Source organism: Nannobrachium achirus (assembly GCF_963921795.1).
Source record: "Nannobrachium achirus genome assembly, chromosome: 8".
Classification (NCBI taxonomy): Eukaryota; Metazoa; Chordata; class Actinopteri; order Myctophiformes; family Myctophidae; genus Nannobrachium; species Nannobrachium achirus.
This window is the reverse complement of record NC_137817.1, coordinates 49,789,570-49,811,049: the sequence shown is the minus strand read 5'-3', so window position 1 is coordinate 49,811,049 and position 21,480 is coordinate 49,789,570.

Here is a 21,480-nt window from a genome sequence, read left to right as displayed (position 1 = left end):
GAACAGGACAGTGATACAGTCACTGGACCTTTGGTTTAACCGCTTTGACTCTGACATGATGAACATGTAACCCAGAGTTCAGTACACTTGTCATTGGAAGCAAACTGGATTTAGCTCAAATTCATCTTCTGAGTTGCCTTTCATCCTATCAAGTGTAGCCCTACAGTCGATACATTACTGAGTGTAGACAATATATGAAATATAATCATTAGTCCAATTTGCAAGCATAATAATAATGTCACCATCTGAAATTTTATGATTGAATAATTTGTCTTTAGAATCATAATAATTCAGGGCAGATTTGGCATCCAGATTTGCTGCAAACAGTGCCGGAGATTCGTTTAGGTCACACGCGCGCACACTCACAAACACTCACATGCACGCACTCACACTCACACACACACACACACATAGGGCCCTGTTTTCGTCCATTATCCCTAAACTTCTTTGCCTTGTTTTACTATTTTGAAAAACATTTAAAATAGTTCAAATCGCTGTTCTACAAGGTTGATGTAGATTGGCTAGATCACCTAATAGCATGTCTAATTCAGTTCAAGTAAATTGTTCCAGTAAAGGTTCTGCCAAAAGGGGATATTATAGGCTACACGTCCAGACAGACGGACACGGACAAGCTGTGACGTTTCTCATATCAAATCATTGCAATGGATCTTTAGTTTCTGTAATCAGTGGTTCTCAACCTTTTCAGGCCGTGTGACCCCCAGTTTATATATATATATATATATATATATATATATATAGGCCCTATATATATATATATATATATAGTTTTTTTGAAGAGTTAAAACACTCTTAAAAAGAGACCCTCCCCCCAACCCAAAGGTTGATGCCCGCAGTGGTTCCCTATATGGAGACACAAAGAGCCTGCTCTGTTCCCTATGGAGACACAAAGAGCCTGCTTTATTCCCTATGGAGACACAAAGAGCCTGCTTTATTCCCTATGGAGACACAAAGAGTCTCCTCAAATTATTGGCTTAGGAATTCGACAAAAACAAATAAATATCCATGAATTCAAGTCTCCATGGGGTGATTAATCGATAGGAAAAAAGTAATTTTGGGAGTGAACTATCCCTTTAAGTACAATTGTGAAGTACTTTTACTTTACATCATAAACTTACATCAAACTTTTATTCCACTACATCTCAGAGAAAAACATCGTACTGTATGCTTTACTAAATTAGAATTATTTTACAGCTTTAGTTACACAATACTTACTTCAAAAAATCATGCATTAACCCCTTATAAATGAAGCCTTATATCTGTGCTATTTGAAAATAGCTGATCTTACTCATGTACCCTAGGCTGTTGTAATAGCTTAACCCATTTAGGCCTAACCTATAGAATAGGGCTAAATCAGAAATTAGCCTACAAAACAAATATGTTGCTACATACTGTACATGTACTGTAAGCCCCTCCCAAACAGCAAAATGTGTTCCCGGCCTGAATGGGTATACCAGCTGTAAAATGACTGTATTGTTCAAAGTATTTATGGGATAATACAACACATATTTGATAACATTTCTGTAATGATACAGCACACATAGAGGACCTGTAGAGTTGAAACCTTTATTGGAAAACACCTCAATAAAGCCACAAAACCCTGTAGAAAATAAGTAATCAAACCAACTAACTCAATTGACTCTGGCATCTACCAATTATGTACTATATATGATAATTTAACAAGCCAAACAACACATGACAACACAGTGAAAAGCTATACAAACCCAACATATCAATGAACATAATATTGATTGCATTGCATATTAAGAATGTTTTTCATCCTGACAAATATGGACAGACACTGATGGTCTACCAATAACCTATGAGCTGGAGAGAATAATACAAGGAGGTGTAATTGAGGTCTGGAAAATCTGGGAGTGGTGTTAGCTGGGGTATTGGTTGAGCTTCACATGACTTAACACGTCACCTTTGGGGGGAAATATATAACGAGTTCTGCCGTATATTTTTGCCACATATTCCTAATATGTCGATATGATATGATGTCACAATGGCATCAAACAAGAGTTTAAAATAAGTACTGTTTCAAATCTGCCTTTATTATTGTTTTATATACTCGTAGTTATTAGCTATATTTCAAATAAGATTAGACTGAATATTCAACAATGGACCAGGAGACTCCAGAATCACAAAGTGTAGGTCAGGAGACCCCAGCACCAAAGATCCCAGGCCAAGAGACACTGATCTTGGGCCAAGATACTGCAGAACCAGAATCAACAATTTATTTAATTATTTTATTTCTTTAAAAAAAAAAAGTTTTACAAGCGAGCCCACACTGTTTCGTAGGAACAGTATCTATAGTTTGTGTTGTGATCGTCCGATCCGCCCATGCACCGGAAAATAATTCTGGTCCATATGCAGTTATCCATTTGAAAGATAGAGGCTCTCGCGTCAACCTTGCGTCCAGCTCCTCGTGTTTTACCACCTAGCCACAGTATGCCAAAATCTTTACCATATTTTTGGTAAATAATTGAAGTGTGAATGTATATATTATTAGATTTCACGTTACTTACATTCACTCAGCGTTCTTGGTGACATCACAAAGGGTTTTTCTCCACTGTGGACACGCTGATGTCTCATCAGGGTACTTAACTCACTGAAACCCTTGTCACATTGTTGACACACAAATGGTTTTTCTCCAGTGTGGGTACGCTGGTGTGTCTTCAGGTTACTTAACACACTGAAACTCTTGTCACACTGTTTACAGACCAAGGGTTTTACTCCAGTGTGGGTACGCTGGTGTGCCTTCAGGGTGTCTAACACACTGAAACTCTTGTCACACTGTTACACACAAAGGGTTTTACTCCAGTGTGGGTACGCTGGTGTGTCTTCAGGTGACCTAACTGACTGAAACCCTTGTCACACTGTTTACACACAAAGGGTTTCTCTCCAGTGTGGACACGCTGGTGTGTCTTCAGGGAACTTGACACACTGAAACTCTTGCCACACTGTTTACACACAAAGGGTTTTACTCCAGTGTGGGTACGCTGGTGTGTCTTCAGGTGACCTAACTGACTGAAACCCTTGTCACACTGTTTACAGACAAAGGGTTTTTCTCCAGTGTGGGTACGCTGGTGTGCCTTCAGGGTATCTAATACACTGAAACTCTTGTCACACTGTTTACACACAAATAGTTTTTCTCCACTGTGGGTACGCTGGTGTGTCCTCAGGTTGCCTAGCTTACTGAAACCCTTTTCACACTGTTTACACACAAAGGGTTTCTCTCCAGTATGGACACGCTGGTGTGTCTTCAGGGAACTTAACACACTGAAACTCTTGTCACACTGTTTACACACAAATGTTTTTTCTCCAGTGTGGGTACGCTGGTGTGTCTTCAGGTTACTTAACACACTGAAACTCTTGTCACACTGTTTACACACAAAGGGTTTTACTCCAGTGTGGACAGGCTGGTGTGTCTTCAGAGAACTTAGCACACTGAAACCCTTGTCACACTGTTTACAGACAAAGGGTTTTACTCCAGTGTGGGTACGCTGGTGTGCCTTCAGGGTGTCTAACACACTGAAACTCTTGTCACACTGTTTACACACTAAGGGCTTTTCTCCACTGTGGGTACGCTGGTGTGTCTTCAGGTGACCTAACTGATTGAAACCCTTGCCACACTGTTTACACACAAAGGGTTTCTCTCCAGTGTGGACACGCTGGTGTGTCTTCAGGGAACTTGACACACTGACACTCTTGTCACATTGTTGACACACAAAGGGTTTTACTCCAGTGTGGGTACGCTGGTGTGTCTTCAGGTGACCTAACTGACTGAAACCCTTGTCACACTGTTTACAAACAAAGGGTTTTTCTCCAGTGTGGGTACGCTGGTGTGTCTTCAGGGAACTTAACACACTGAAACCCTTGTCACACTGTTTACAGACAAAGGGTTTTTCTCCAGTGTGGGTACGCTGGTGTGCCTTCAGGGTATCTAATACACTGAAACCCTTGTCACACTGTTTACACACAAAGGGTTTTTCTCCACTGTGGGTACGCTGGTGTGTCTTCAGGTTGCCTAGCTTACTGAAACCCTGTTCACATTGTTCACAGTGGAAGGGTTTTTCTCCACTTTGGACACGCTGGTGTTTCTTCAGAGTCGATACCTCAATGAAGCTCTTCTCACATATGAGGTTTTCCTTCCTGTGTAAGTTATCAGATGTTTCTGTACTTCTCCTGGCTGAGACGAAGTCCTCACAAGATCTTGGTTGGTCTGTGTCTCCTCGTTTCTGACTGGTTACAAAGGAAAATGAGGGGAGCTGTCCATTTCTCATTATTTGACAGTCGAGGTTGTTGTGGCTCCCCATGTCTTCATGTCTTCATGGAGGAGAACCTGAGATGTGAAGGCGTATGGAAACTCAGAACTGAAGACCTGCGTCTTGGAAGCTTAGTTCATGGACAGCACTGCCAATACTTACTTGCACAGTTAATTGGAAGGCGTCTCTTTGTCTATTGCAGGCTGGAAAAATTTGGTTTTGATATCTTTTCTGTCAATCTCTGTCTCCCCTTCAAACGTCTATATATCGCTGCTTTACCCTGCTAAAACTCTCCCTTGGTCGTACCCAGACTAAATGTGATGTTTAAAAACTGCGTCACATCTTATTCAGGCTGAGATCTGGTCTGATGTCACAAAACACAAACCGTCGACATCATTCCTAACAACGCCGATTTACACAGACACATGTGTGATACATCTAATGACTTTGGCTTTGTATGGCATTGTTTGTCTGCACACATTTCTTAATAAATATGATGATAACTAGGTCCTTTTATAGTCTAGTTGGCTGAAATGTCATGTGAGGCTCACCAATCCACCAATACCCAAGGTTTTTGGACATTTGTCCGTTTATGCCCGTTCTGAATTGCTACGGGCATAGACAGCCCCTCTAATAGCCCTTATATATGCCTCGATATTATGACGTCACCCTTTGCCGCTTTCTGATTGGCTACGGGCGTAGAACCTAAGCATCATGAAACACTCCTCCTCAGTTTCAGAAACGACCACAGAGAGAGGAACTGCAGCAGGTCCCCCATTGTCTGATGATGATGATAGTAGTGAAGAAAAGACAGGTGAGCTCATATACAGTAGTGGCAATTTAATTAATGATCATCAAAAACTACATTCCTAAATAGAAATAGAAATAGAAAGCGCAGTGCATCTTGGGTAGGAAGATGAAAATTGATTATTATTTCTGACCTGTGGTGTAAATACTGGACTGGTACTAGCGTGTGTCTAACCTTTGACAGCAAATTTTGATTTAGTTTTAGTCATCTTAAGTCATGTTTTAGTCACCTGAAACGTTTTGGCAGGCCATGATGACATCGTAATGCTTGATTTTTCACTTGCTTGGATGCTGAAAATAACAATCTACAAGCTCACAACGAGGTGCTGCACAGATTTGCTAATTTTACAGCGCAACACCCAAGCGGCGCCGGCGAGTGTAACCCAACATAAAATGACTTTTAGCTCTACTGGATCTCTTCTCCACTAGTTCCTCCCTAACATTTTAGTCTAGTTTTTATTTTTTTGATGAAATTGTCAGTATATTTAGTCTCAGTTTTAGTTTTTATTTTGTTTTCGTCAGTGAAAAAAGGGAGTCGACGTTTCTTCTCATAGTTTTATTGAGGAAATGAACACTGGCATGTGTGTGTGCAGGCCTGTGGTGAACACCGTCCTGAGGAACCTTGGCGCTCTGTACCGCTGCCAGGGCAAGCTCGAGGCTGCCGAGACCCTGGAGACCTAGTCACCTGAAAAGTTTTAGTTTTCTTGTCTGAAATATCATAATATTTTAGATGACTAAATCTACAGTTGATTTAGTCAACTAAAATGTATTTTGGCAGGCCTTGATGACATTGTAATGGCTGATTTTACACGACGCGTTGTGAGCTTGTAGATCTTCATACATTTGAAAACTTGTGAATTGAAACATTCTGCATAATGACTACTTTCTACTTTTTGGACATTTTGATACCAATACTTTTTTTCCTTTATTTAAAGCTATACTATGTCACTTTTTTAATAAAATCAATCTTAAAATTGTCCTAATTATTAAATCGCTAAAGTTTTAGAACACCCACTCTGTTAATTTCAGCCCCAAAAGCCTTTTCTTTATATGTGTTCTACTGAGCCCTGGTGGCCGTGACCGGGGCTGTTTTTCCCGGCAAAATTACGCCATATGCATCATTCTGTACACGTGTCTCCCTACCGGCCAATCACAGCCCAGATCATACACTGCCGAGCTCTTCAGGAAGTACACTGCAGTGTTTACACTGGTCTAGGAGTTTAGCATGTAAGTCCCCAACCGCTGCTCGTAGAGGGACACGAAAGACCTCTATGGATGCGTCTCGGCGAGGCGAGGCGGACGCGGTGGTCTGAAGGCCCGGTCTGCGGCGAAAAACGGCCGAAAAAAGCAGACGCGAACGCGGTTTGCTATACCGCTACTGACCGCTAGTTGAGCAACTTACAGCTTTAAGTACATTTTTATATTCTGGATTTTTACTTGTAACAGTATTTCTACATTGCAGTATAGTGGCTATGCACGTGACATCAACGTACCCGGAAGTTATGCAGGAACGTCTACTGAGTGGCAAAAAACGACTTTGTCCTTGACAGCCCATACGTCCAAATGTGTGATTGTATTAAACAAAACTGTAGCATCTAACATGAAAAATAATACTAATATCAATGATAGATACTAATATCAAAAATAGGGATTGTCCACAGAACTTCAAAATTAAATGTTTCTCCTTGTTTATTCATCATCCAAACAAAAGTATAAAGCCTTGATCAAAGTAAAAATCTTCTTCTACTGAGGTTCCTTTTCAATTCTCAGCACATAGCATATTTTCTAATTAGAATTTATTTAGAATTTAGCTCCAGGTACGGAGGGCCATTCCCACTAACATTTCTGGGGAATGAGCCCAGATTCTCAGTTGCGCATTCTTTTTATGGCTCAAACCAGACCATAAAACACACCATAAAACAGGCACGCACAAAAGAGAAATAGTAAAGCTCATCAGCTGATTGCTCAGCCGAGCCCCAGCATAGTATGTCAAAATACATATGAGAATCAATACATTGAAAAGTTAACCATGCTAAAAGCTCCACAAGACAATTCTTAATTTACGTGTCATGTTAAGTGCCTATGGTCAGCTAATCCAATTAATGTCTGACCATCCCCACTGACCAGGGGCTACTGTAAGTGATCAGTCCATGGCTCCATTATTTGGTCTGTAAATGAATAAGTCTCTGATCAATAATCAGACCCACACATCATATACCAGAGGCTGGACACATATAAGGGTGTTATTTTGGAGACCCCACAATTACCCTAATTATATATCCCACTTTTGTTTATATGGGACACCTCCCTTTTATAATTTCTTCATCCCAAGATATATCATCATACCCAATATATGTATGCCTCAGGTATCAACATAAACATCATCCTTAAATAACTTATATCAGCACAGTACAGAACGCAAACAAAAGAAAGTTACTAACATTCCTGATATATCAAAGTACTTCATATCAGCCCTCTTGCAAATCAGATATTGTACTACTGCATTACCAAATTTGAGAAATACCGCACTGCACTATTCAGATTAATAAAATCAAATCAATTAAACACATGAAGTAATCATTGTACATATTGTAATATGTGTATCAGTTTGTATGCATGTCATAATCTAAATACTCCTTTGGATGCGTCCTTACACTTTGCTCACATCCTTACTCATCTCTACTAGCGTACATTATTTTCTTCCAGAGAGTCTTTCAGTACTTTCCACCATCCATTTTATTTATTACATTCCATGCCCTAAGTTTTAGACAATATCAAGTCCTTATTCTGTACGCTTATTCACTATGAGTGTCATGAGTATTTTTGAGCCTAAAGATTTCCAAGTCTGTGTCGCGGTCTTTCATTTGGTCTCATCAACTTCTAGTCATTAAATTACACTGCAAAACATCAATTCTAGTTAGCAGTTGGTCTCAAACATTAAATTATCTTTGCCATGTTCATTCTTCAGTCAGGAACCTGTATACGTGTAACCATTATGTGTTCTTTAGTCTGGGTATACATATATATATATTAACCTACGATCATGTGGACTAGCAATTATATCACGATAAACAATAAGAACTCTACTCGTTATGTGTAGGAGGCCTCTACCTCACAAGGTCATTAATTAGAGTACCCTATTAATTCCTATACCGTTATTCCCTTTTTAGTACTCCTAAACAAATTTTGTTACACACACCCATGACTGAATATTTGTATATTCCATTACCTCATTATGTTCAAAGTACATCATGAGAAATTAATTTTTCCCATCCTATGACTTCCCTATACTTTTCGGAAGGTCAATTATATACTCTTACAAGTCAGATTCTCTCTTTCTTTTCTTTCCAGCAACAATGCAACACATACATTTTTGAAGATCTCCTAATCAACCAAACTGTACAAAGCAGCATAAAGTCTTAGCACCTTGATGGTCCGTACATCTAATAATTTCTGTCTGATCCATGAGTGAGATAATTCATACCAAATACAAGCCTCTCCTGGCCACACCTCCACTCAAAACACATCCGTCTCGCCTTCAAAACAATAACTCCCTAGCAATCCACCAAGATTGCAGCCATATAATCCACCTTGCAATTAACTTCCCCAACATACTTAAATCCTTCCACTTATTTCAATTCAGATATTAATTATCCCAATCAGATATCACTCATTCGCATCAGATATTCATTATTCTATTCTATCTTGTGATACTTCCTTCCAAAAATACTCTCCCTGATAGTTTCAATAGTTTCAAACATGTAATTTATTATCAAAAATCTTTTTGTAAGATTATTTATAATCATTGTAAATGTATTCATGTAACCCCCTTGTCAACAATACTCATCCACCCCTTTGTCTACATGAAGAAAAATGTAGACAAAAAACAGTAATGATATGAACCTAGTACTGAACCTCGTACTATGACACCATAACAGCAAGAAAATATCTGAGTTGAGATATGGACAATCTTCAGAATCTAGGATATAGCGTCGACACATGCATAGAATGCCAGAGGTCACTCCACCAATGCAAATCCCCCGAAATTCATTTATCACACCAGTAGGCCCAATCCTACGTTAACAGCACTTCAATGGTGAAGGCATACGTTCACTTTAGCCTGTCGCCCATACAACAGAGCAGCACAACCCACAACAAAAGGACACTCATAAAAGTATAAATCATAAAGTCTTCGTCGAATGAACACAGCTCCAACAGTGCGTTCAAAAGCCCCCACCCGTCAACTCGTCTGGAGTCGCGAGCATACGGGCTCAAACCTGCGACCTGCGCAGACTCTGTCAATATAAGTCACGTCACATAGCACTCACTTTGTTGTATGTTTTGCAGCTCACTCATCTCTTTCCACCAGGCTCAGTATCACAAATGCCAAATACCAGGAGTCATTGCACTACCCCTCCATAACTCCTGCCAAAATGCCTGTTAGACCACTTGAGGGTCCCCCTCTAACAGCCACATGTATTCTTGCTTTGACAATACACAACACTACAGTGGACAACCACACAGTAAAGACCCACTGGGGACGCAAACTAATTGTCAGAAGGGTTTGCTGTACTCAATGATAAGAGCACAAACCCCATTATGAATGACAAAAAACACTCCAAATATGGTTAACAGTCGGAACCTGTAAACCATGCATAGTTTCCGAGGACAATGACAATACAGTAAGACTCGGGACTTAACTCCACCCACATTGCGTCCATTGACATTGTTAAGCCCTTCCAGTCATATCTAACCTACTTCATGTCGGTTGTGGTCCAAATTGTAGAAGCCCACAAATGTGTATATGACATTCCCAAAACTAACTACGTACCAAGCTTATAATAGAGCACAGGTCCAAAAATAACTTCATTAAACAATCCCAAATGACTCAACAAAAACCTTATTTACGCATCCTAGCTATAGCTATAAGCAGGACAACTATGATCAATAATCATTTGAGGTAACACAGCAGTAAAAAAGAGAAGATCGGGGAGGTCAAGGGCCACTGCCCCCTCCACCTCTCTGCATGCCCGTGCGCCTGTAAGAACAAAAGCCACAGAGCAGGCCCTCTCACCGCACTCAGGCCCCTCAGCACCCATAAAAAGCAATAACCCAGAAGGGGACCAAATGACACAAGGAAAAAAAACCTTTCACTTAATACAAATCAGCTGGAGCAAAAAAACGGTGAGACGCGCAAGCACATGCTATGACCTACACCAGCAATGTTCTATCAAATATTATGGAATCAGCCAATTACTATTCACCATCATGGAATCCAGTTATATCCTAATTATCACTCCAGGAAAGCAGAATATGAAATACCCTATCACAGCCAAATTATCTACTAACCACCATAAACCATTAAAAATCAGATTGAGCTATACCTCCAAACCAACATCAGGAAATCATTTGACAAATACCAAATCCCAAGACAGAATAATTTCTCATTTCTTTTAACACTATGTCAGCACACTCGCTTTAAATTGGTGCACTTCATTGCTGGAAAGAAAAATACCTTCATTTCAAATCACTACATAACCACAAAAGAACTGTTTACGGTCATCCCGTGACACCAGAAACACATACTATAAGCTATAAATGATAAGATCTTTCTTCCTGAATACTGATCCTTATTAGCAATTAAATACATCATCGAAATAGAGTCCACTAACATTGTTGGAAACGGATGGCACACCATACTGGATCAAACTCAAAGTGCACTATTCCAAATGTCAGCATAATTGCTGTCCTGAGTCTGTTCATTATACATTGAAGAATGTAGTTACTTTGTCACTAGGCATGGGCATGGGTACACTTAATAAATAAACAACTCTAAAATATGTAATACTGTGCATGTCAGTAATACTAATTAAGTGTTCTGACAGATATTTCAATATCCCTACAGGATAGTACTTGTCCCAGTTCGTCACTGCAAAGAATGTCCTTTTATTGTGCTACTCAGTCAACTCACAATCATGGTGTTGCACAGGCCAGATGTCAAACCACCCCTTACACATAATCACTGGACCTCTGTGCAAACAGAAATTTAGACTAGAATAGCACAATACCAACACATACTCTATGTTTATGTGTGCCTCACATGCACATATCTTTGTGTAAGTAGAATCTATCAATATATATTATTAATCTATATTGTGCTCAGCTGTTGTGAAGAGTCAAACAAGTACAATGTCTCACTCACTAATGGTCCTTTAACGTCGATCAGATGTAAGTCCAGTCATAAGCAACCTCCAATCTAACTGTTAGTTGTGGTACCATGTAGATGGTACTAGTAAATTTAAAAATATCAATACTTTGGTCCCTTAAAAGGTGCTACAAGTGAGTGAATGTAACCACTCATGTAAAAATATACCCTTATTATCTTTCTGAAATAAACCAAGTCATCACAGAAAAGATGCAGCATTTAAAGTATCTTGCATGATTCAGTGGGATGAGCCTGTCCAAGTCCCAAATCGTTTGAACTGTAGTTAAAGTCATCATTACAACTTGTTTAGTTTATTTACCATCACTATCATGTAATTTTCAGTGTGTTTTAGTTGTCACAGATTGGCCAAATACTTTAATCATCAGTGTTTTTGATTTAATGTCCGCAAATACGAACATGCGTGTTGAATTAACTTAGTCTAAATATATGAATATTAAACTCTAAGTAGTCACTACTGTTGGGGCATCGACTACTTACATACAGACATGCACAACATAAGTTTTCGTGTCTAGACACATTTCTATTGACAGTACCTAGTATGTATCATATATGCAAACCCACACTTGCTCTGCTCTCCCTTATTGACAACAGGAATGTAATGTAATAGTAACTGAATTGAAAAATCTGTTTAAACCTATAATGGACTACTATATTGACAATACAGAAAGGCATACACCATACCTTAGTGTTCAACTTCAACCGTATCAGCATAATTTTAAAATATTACGTTCATGTGTTCAATGATCTATCTCCATAATAATAGTTTTTCCTCTTTAAAAAGAAAACATGTATTAACCCCTTTCGCACAGACTTTAATTTGCTCACTAGTTGCGCTATGATATCAAATCATCTTGAAAATATAAAGTTACACCAGTCATGAAATCCTTAAGAGGATGCAATGTCCAAGTATTTGAAGTAGTTGGACATGTCAGAGTTGGACCACCCAGTTTCTAATCTGCAAATTGACATTGTCAGTCAGATCAATAGTATTAAATTAAGTGCCTTCTGGCCACTTCTTCTTTTAGCTTTCCCAATTTGACCTTTAACCCGTGGTTTACAACCACCACTATGCTTTTTATTTTTTTTTCCCTTCATTTCACTTGTTTTTAGATTTTTGTTTCTCAATTCACGGAAAATATTTTTAGAGACAACAGGAATTTGCTGTGTCGGTGTCTCATATGAGGACCTTCATTCATGACTGAACCATCTCTCAAATACTTCTTCACCACAATGCAAGTCAAGTATAGTCTGTGACTCCATCTCTCTTTCTGAACAGGAGTTAATAACATTCCTTCAAAATAAAATCACTAAAAAACAAAAGACTTATCTTCCTAAATCTATAGTTCCAACATTTGTTACTTGTGTAATTTGTCTTTTTTACAATTTAAACGCCAAAACTATACTGAACCAGCCCATGTTTTTCCTACATTAACAGTTAATACTATTAAAATACAGGTTACTGCCCTTTAAACACTTTTCATAGCCCCCAGATTGATGTAGTTCGGTCACGGCTGGGCGTGTCACACCAAAAAACCTTGTCCTTGGTGTCATTGGGTCATGGATCAGGATAGCTTTGGGGTCCAGAACTTCAGTCCAGTCCATCCAGCGTATTCTCACCATAGACAAATACAGAAGAAAATACCAAAATTAATGCCAAATCAAAACACTCTTCAACCAATTCACTCTAAAGTCCTCCTCAGGCAAGGAAGACCCCAAAACATAATAGAACCATCTATTACCGCAGTACTTAAGAACACACAGCCTGCAGACAATATGTTCCCAAATAACCACAATACATTAGTCCTACAAAAAATATCTTTTTTTTTTTAAATCATGAATACTCAGTAAACTAGTCAATAAACTTCTAATCAATTATATTATAACCAAATAAAGAATTCATAACCACATCTGAAGATGTAAAACACTAGCACATGAAAATACATAATGACAGTAGAGAAAAACACAAAAGAACAATTGGAACCCTGGATGTTTTACTGGGTTCAACTTCCCTCAGACACGTAGAGAAAGAGAAAACCTATTGCTTCTCTCCCCCCCCTCATCCACGGGCGCACGTGGACGACAAAGAGAGAGAGAGAGAGCAACACACACGCACACAAAAGGGAGCAGAGCCACACACACACACACACATACACATACACACACAAGAGGGAGGAGAAAAAATGACAGCCCCAAACAAAGGAGCAGGCCGTTCTTGCGTAGCCTATTCAGCAAGCAAATTTAGCAACTATCATCAAATTGACTAATGGCAGAATTGAATAATTAAGCCAATCATATTATTCAATCAACCATCCAAAAATATCTTCTTTTCCGTTTTAGAGCTCAACACATAAAGACAAAGACATAGACAGACAAACAAAAACCCACCAAAAAAATCACTGACCGTGCGCAAATCTAAATTCAATAGGCCCTAAATCACTTAACGTACATGTACCGCGCTTCTGGTGAACATCCTGTCACCAATAGGCTAGCCCATCTCACTTTTTAAAAAAAATTACCGGTATCACTACTGTATGCAAATCTCAACATCTCCGTACACGCGTCACATAATCCAACTCTATCTACCAATACGCGTCACACAATCCAACTCTATCTACCAATACTGTATGCAAATTTCAACTTCGAAACACTATCTACCAATACTTTAAAACACATATTGCATACAGGCGCAAAGTACAGCATACAGTGAAATCCTAACACACACTGTGGACACACCTATCCCTTCAACATAATCTAAGTCCGTTGCAGATGCAGCGTAAATAACTTGGAAAAAATACAGTATTACCCAAAATGATGGAAGGACAGGAGGTAGGGTGATCAATCGTGATGAGGAGATCAGCTACGCGCTCCACGGAGGTCAGGCCAGGGCGAGGGTAGAGCCGGATGCCGGAAAGATGTAGTAGTAACAGCAACACGCACCCCCCTCGCAGGGCTCACGCTTCACTGTTGGGCCCCAACTGACACGGCTCCCTCCGTGTCAGCTCTCCGCAGTCGTCCACTGACAGGCACGGCCCCAAAGTTCACAGAGTCAATATTGAAAATGTTCATGTAGATTCGTTGAAAACCTCTGACTTCAACAACCAAAAAATAGCGTCTTGACGTCGTCCAAACCATCTTTGAACAAATGTCCAGTTGTCGCAGCAGTTGTAACTTTAGGGCTGCAAGCAAGCAGTCAAAAAAAACAATTAGCGTTCTTCCTGTCTTTCTTCAGCCGTGATGCAGTGGTCAATCTTCAGGGGCCGCAATCTTCAGGGGCCGCTCTACACCGCTCACACACCCAGGTCTCTTGATATGCAAAAAGGCCAGTTTCTTTGTCAAACAGGCAGTAAAGCGCACAAGACAAAAGCACAGGCCACAGGGGCACCACTCGCAACGCACAAAACCAACACTGGCTCTTCCTCCGTCGCAGTATAAATCTTGATCACAGTCCAAAAAAACAGTTCTCTGTCCTCCTCCGTCGAAAACCCTGATCACAGACTCACAGTAAGCCCTGATCACAGACTCACAGTCCCCCCTAAAAAAATTCTGCTTTTCTTAAAAAGTCATAAAATACGCCACAAATCACTCCTGGCTTGCGTCGCCATTTTTGTAGCATCTAACATGAAAAATAATACTAATATCAATGATAGATACTAATATCAAAAATAGGGATTGTCCACAGAACTTCAAAATTAAATGTTTCTCCTTGTTTATTCATCATCCAAACAAAAGTATAAAGCCTTGATCAAAGTAAAAATCTTCTTCTACTGAGGTTCCTTTTCAATTCTCAGCACATAGCATATTTTCTAATTAGAATTTATTTAGAATTTAGCTCCAGGTACGGAGGGCCATTCCCACTAACATTTCTGGGGAATGAGCCCAGATTCTCAGTTGCGCATTCTTTTTATGGCTCAAACCAGACCATAAAACACACCATAAAACAGGCACGCACAAAAGAGAAATAGTAAAGCTCATCAGCTGATTGCTCAGCCGAGCCCCAGCATAGTATGTCAAAATACATATGAGAATCAATACATTGAAAAGTTAACCATGCTAAAAGCTCCACAAGACAATTCTTAATTTACGTGTCATGTTAAGTGCCTATGGTCAGCTAATCCAATTAATGTCTGACCATCCCCACTGACCAGGGGCTACTGAGAAATTATGACCCTTGCAGCAGGAGAAACAATATCATTAGCTATGTGCTGAGAACTCAAAGATACATCACACAAATATATTAACATATTAGGTCGACCAGCTGCAACAAAACAACATTAAACTCATCAACATTGCAGCTGTACGGCAAGCTTGGATTATCCTCCTTCTAGCTGCAATATTTTTGTTTCATAGACAGCCACCATAGACATGTTATGAGCTACTTACTGTCAGCAGATTCCGTGCAGGTGATTATTGCACAAAAGTGTTGGAGTTGGAAGCGCTCGTTTTCTATAACGCAACGTCCCGCTGCCTCCTGCATTTTGTGCAATTTCGAAACAGGTGGTTCGTGGGATCATTGACTGATTTCCAACGAGCGCTTCCAAACTCCAAACACTCCATGCTGCTAAATGTTTTGCCGCTAGCCGAGGGGGGCGTGTCCCGGTGGAAAAAGAGCGCATGTCCATACTCTCTAGACTAGAGATATTTTTAGTTGAGTAAAAACTATAAGTATGTTGTCTTGGCAGATGGCATGGAGGTGGATGCCGGCTCAGCGGTGGCCGGGCAGTTTGAGGATGCAGATGCAGATGTAGATCACTGGTAAGTCTTATCTGGCTAAAGCTTGATTTATACTTTTGTCGTGGCTTGTAGATCAGTGATATTTAACTGGCTGGTCAAGGCCGGCCTGCAGGCCTTATTATTGGATGGCACGATGACCATTTTAAATGTTTTTCATAACCGCTAAACCAAAGTCCAGGCAGACTGGGTTTTGAGGTTATAGTTTCTGTGAGGTTAGGGTTACTGTTAAGGTTAGAGTTAGGCATAGTGTTTGTGAGGTCAAGGTTGGGCATAGTTTTAGTTACCCGTAATTGCCGGACTATAAGCCGTGGCTTTTTTCCCATGTTTTGAACCCTGCGGCTTATACAACGGTGCGGCTTATATATCGGTTTTTACAGCTAACGGCCAGTTAGTTCGTTTTACAATGGTCTTTAACAAGGATTTATATATAGATTTTTACAGCTAACGGCCACCAGGGGCGCTCTAGCGGGAAGCAGGAAGTACACCTGCGGCTTATAGTCAGGTGCGGCTTATATATGTAAACATTCGTTTTTTGTTGTAAATTTAGCTGGTGCGGCTTATATTCAGGTGTGGCTTATAGTCCAGCAATTACGGTAAGTTAAATGTTAGGGTTTAGACGCAATCAAGGCGAAACACCTGTGAAAGAAGGAGTCTCGTTAACCAAATGTAGGCTACTGTTTAGAATGGAGGAATGTCCCCTCACTCAGGGTCGCACATTACACCCCACCAGTACTGCATTTTCAATCAAAACACCGCTACAAGAACCCAAATGCAGGTAAATGTGATCTTTGGTGATTAAGCCATGCATAAGAAAATAAAGCCCACTTCATTATGTACTCTAGTAAAGTATCTGATGTTAAATTGTATTTAAGTATCAAAGGTAAAAGTACAAGTTTCAAAAGTTATAGTATAAAGACCTTTTCGTAGTACAAACAAAACAGACAGAAAACTACTCGCTGCTTTCAGAATGATGTAGCTTTCAAGGTAGCTTGCCATGAAAGCACGACATCATCAAAGACATCATCAACATCATCAAAGCGACATCATCAAAGCCATCATCAAAGCCTTTATTTCAGCTCGGAGTACACTTCAAATGCTTCCATCATCCAGATGCTCAAACCAATCAAAAAACTTGAATTCCTTCAGCCTTGCCAGTCTGCCTCCGACAATATGTTTCCATGACAACGATCCGTACACAGAACATACTGATTATCTACTTCCTGTTCCCTTAACTCATGATCTGCTGCCATTTAACAATACCTTCGTACTCTCATATGCCAAACTGTCTCCATAGACTTCCATGTAATTCATAGTGCACGGATCATGCACACCCATGCCTAGATAATGCACCACGTGTGTCCACATTGCTCACAGCTTTCAAACAAAAAAATCCGAAAGGAAATCCGTTCAGGCATTCATGAGATAGCAGCCATTATGTTTTCCTAAAATGTAAACAAAGATGGCTGCCATGTTTGAAAGATGGGGTTGCTATGGGGGTTAAACATGCAATTTCGCGATCGCTATCATGCCTACTACATTTTTTGGGGTCAAAAATGTTTTTTTGAAAAAAAATTTTTTTGAAAGTTTTTTCTTTTTTCTTTCTTTTTTTTTCCAAAAATTCTCGGGTTCCTCGGGCATGGCAGGGCCGTACAACGGGATTTTATTGGGAAATTATCCTATCAAACATCTAAATGCAGTATGAAGCAGGCCCTAAGTTACCATATTGGGCATACAGTATATGTCCATTGTTGTGTCCTATCGGACCTACAGTATATAACACACAAGAAACGGTTAACCATTAACATTTTGTTCATTTCTGTTGTCACAGTCTTGTGGCTCCCGGCTCCAAGTCATTCTATAATTGTGGCCCCCTGCCTAATCTACAGTAGTTGAATACCCCTGGTGTAGATCACCTACGTCAAAGTACTGCCTCCCCCTGGCCAGCCGAGGCGGCTGATGGAGGGAAAAGTAACTGGTTGGAATAACGTGTTCCTTCCACGCGCTACGTCCAACCAGGGAAACTCCCCCCTGTCAGGTGAAAAGAAGGGGCTTGTACAAAAAATGCATATCTGGTTCCCCTTCTGGGCCCAGAACAGAAGCACTGTCAGTGTCTCTACTCTAGGTTACTTAGTAACCCCGGAGCGGCAATCCGATTTTGGATAGTTTTTAATCAAATCTAATTGGTTAATCGCTCGGGGAAACTTGGGCCTGGCACGCAAAGACATCGGAAATAACTTGGGGAAACTCTGTCTTGGGCAGTAAATGAGTTAACAGCGTTAACATCTCTCTCCTTGTCTTCAGATGGAGCCTTTCCTCGGCTGCCAAAAATCGAAGGGCTGCTGTTGCATCATGGGACAGAATAAAGAAGACGACGTCACTTCGGTTGAGGTTTTCCTACATGCCTCCAAGCTCTTATTCGTCTTCTCTCCCTGTTCCAAACACAACATGTTCTGTCTGACAACTTCCCAGACACCCCGATAATGTACTTACTGTCATCTCAGTAGTCTAGAAGATAGTACAATTTGTGTCTTTATGATCACCTGTACCAACATCATTGACCAGTAATATTTCTCTGCTGTTAACCTGTATCACCTAACAGTGTATTGAATGAAAGAAAGTTTAACAGCTAAAATTCCCAACATAAACATTTTTCTGTCATGTAAAGTGTTCTAAACTGTTGCATGTATAGATATACATTTGCCCGCAACTGTCACCAGTAGTGCTCTGTCATAACATATTTCTTCCCCCATATCACCCACAGCCGATTTATATTTAGTTGCGTGCCCGTGCCGGTGTCTCTTAACGAAAATAGCCGATCTGTAAGCTCACAAAGCATCGCGATGGTGTGCAACCAAGTATTAATCAGGCATAATGTTACCTTTGTCCCATTTTAAAATATCATTCCGTGTTACGGAGCGCTATTGGTCAATCTACATTGCACTCATGCGGGCTGCATTATCATCCCTACAGGAATTGGGTTTAATGAGAAATAAATAGCCTTGTTTCACTCTGTAATAAACATTTTGTTGATGCACCAGAGCTAGCGTACTGCCCTGAGCAAAAGTCAAGCAAGAACTGTGGATGACCACCACTTGCTCTCAGAACCCAAGCTGTTCTGAGAGCAGTTGCCATAAAGTCACCTTTCACTCTAATTCATAAGAATCGATACCCGACGCAATTCCCAACCTCAACAAAGCAGAAAAATCGGTCATTAATCAGTGTTCTAGTTAGCCATATGTTAGGGTAAAATGTAGGTAAAAACAGGAAATGATTTGAAATTTGGGACTCGGGTGTCTCTTCTTTTATTTGGGGATTTGTGTGATTTTTTTTTTTTTAAGTAAAAGAATACTATAATAGGTTAAAACTGCCCTTGACTGCCTTCAGGGTTTTATCGTGATATCTTGTTAAAATTCCCACTCATTTGAGTCATTTCCTGATTGACTTGCTTTTTGTTTTTCCCCGATCAAACAACTGATAAGGAAAGTAAAACTACTCCAGACTATTGAGACACACGCAAGCAAGCTACTGTGTTCTGTTGGGATGCAGGCCCAGTGCTGTGGACTGTATAAATAAATGTCTGTTTGTGTTTTGTACCTGAAGACCAGCTTGTTCTCTGATGTTCCTCGAGAGGGAGACGTGTTATGTTTGTATTAAGTCTCTTGAATAAATGCATAGTTTTTGTAACGTTTCCAGTTCCTTTTATTTAATCAAGTTATTGTTAAGTTTCAGACGGAATAAGAATAAGGATATTCTTCCGTCAAAAGCTGCTAAGTAGGGTTAGGTTTAGGCATAGTTTTAGTGAAGTTAAATGTTAGGGTTTAGAGTGGACCTAATCAAGGCGAAACACCTGGGAAAGAGGGAGTCCCGTTAACTAAAGCTTGTTAATGGTTCATCAAACATTAACTGATTAGAATAATATTTAGGCTACTGTTTAGAATGGAGGAATGTCCCCTCACTCAGGGTCCCAAATTACACCCCACCAGTACTGCATTATCAGTCAAAACACTGCTCAACACAACGTAAATGTAATCTTTGGTGATTAAGCCACATAAGAAAATACGTACTCAAGTAAAGTATCTGGTGTTAAATTGTATTTAAGTATCAAAAGTAAAGGTACAGGTTACAAAAGTACAAATATAACAAACAGAATGTTGTCTACTTCAACTCACTACTTTCAGAATAATGTAGCTTTCAAGGTAGCTTGCCATGAAAGCACAGCATCTTTTCCATTATCATCATCATAACCTTTATTTCAGCAGAGTACACTTCAAATGCTATTGTCATCCGGATGCTCAGACCAATTCAAAGCCTTTCATTCATACAAACGTATAAAGACTTCACCTTGCCAGCCTGCCTACAACGATATGTTTCCATGACAATCTCTCAAGAACAGATTCTCTGATGAAAAGGAACAAAACAGAGAGGTCGCTGTTTTTCCCTTTTCTTTGACGATGGCTAGCCATATTGCCGTGACAATACACAGAACACACTGATTATCTACTTCTTATTCCCTTTAATATGAGAATCTAAGCCTGTGCAGGACTGGCACAGAAATGATCTTATCAAACTTCAAAATGCATAAATGCTGTATGAAGCAGGCCCTAAGTTATTGTACATACAGTATATGTCCATTGTTGTGACCTATTGGACCTATATAACAAAAACGGTCTTGTCCCGACTTCCAAGTAATTTTACAATTGTGGCCAACTGCCTAATCTAGTTGAATACCCCTGGTCTAGATCATCTGCTATTTTTCATGAGCGACACCACCCTACGTCAAAGTAGGGGGGTTTATTCTGTACACTGTTACCGTTTCTTAATCTAATGCCAATACTCAACCCGTATAACCTGTATCACCTAACAGTGTATTGAATGAAAGAAAGTTTAACAGCTAAAATTCCCAACATAAACATTTTTCTGTCATGTAAAGTGTTCTAAACTGTTGCATGTATAGATATACATTTGCCCGCAACTGTCACCAGTAGTGCTCTGTCATAACATATTTCTTCCCCCATATCACCCACAGCCGATTTATATTTAGTTGCGTGCCCGTGCCGGTGTCTCTTAACGAAAATAGCCGATCTGTAAGCTCACAAAGCATCGCGATGGTGTGCAACCAAGTATTAATCAGGCATAATGTTACCTTTGTCCCATTTTAAAATATCATTCCGTGTTACGGAGCGCTATTGGTCAATCTACATTGCACTCATGCGGGCTGCATTATCATCCCTACAGGAATTGGGTTTAATGAGAAATAAATAGCCTTGTTTCACTCTGTAATAAACATTTTGTTGATGCACCAGAGCTAGCGTACTGCCCTGAGCAAAAGTCAAGCAAGAACTGTGGATGACCACCACTTGCTCTCAGAACCCAAGCTGTTCTGAGAGCAGTTGCCATAAAGTCACCTTTCACTCTAATTCATAAGAA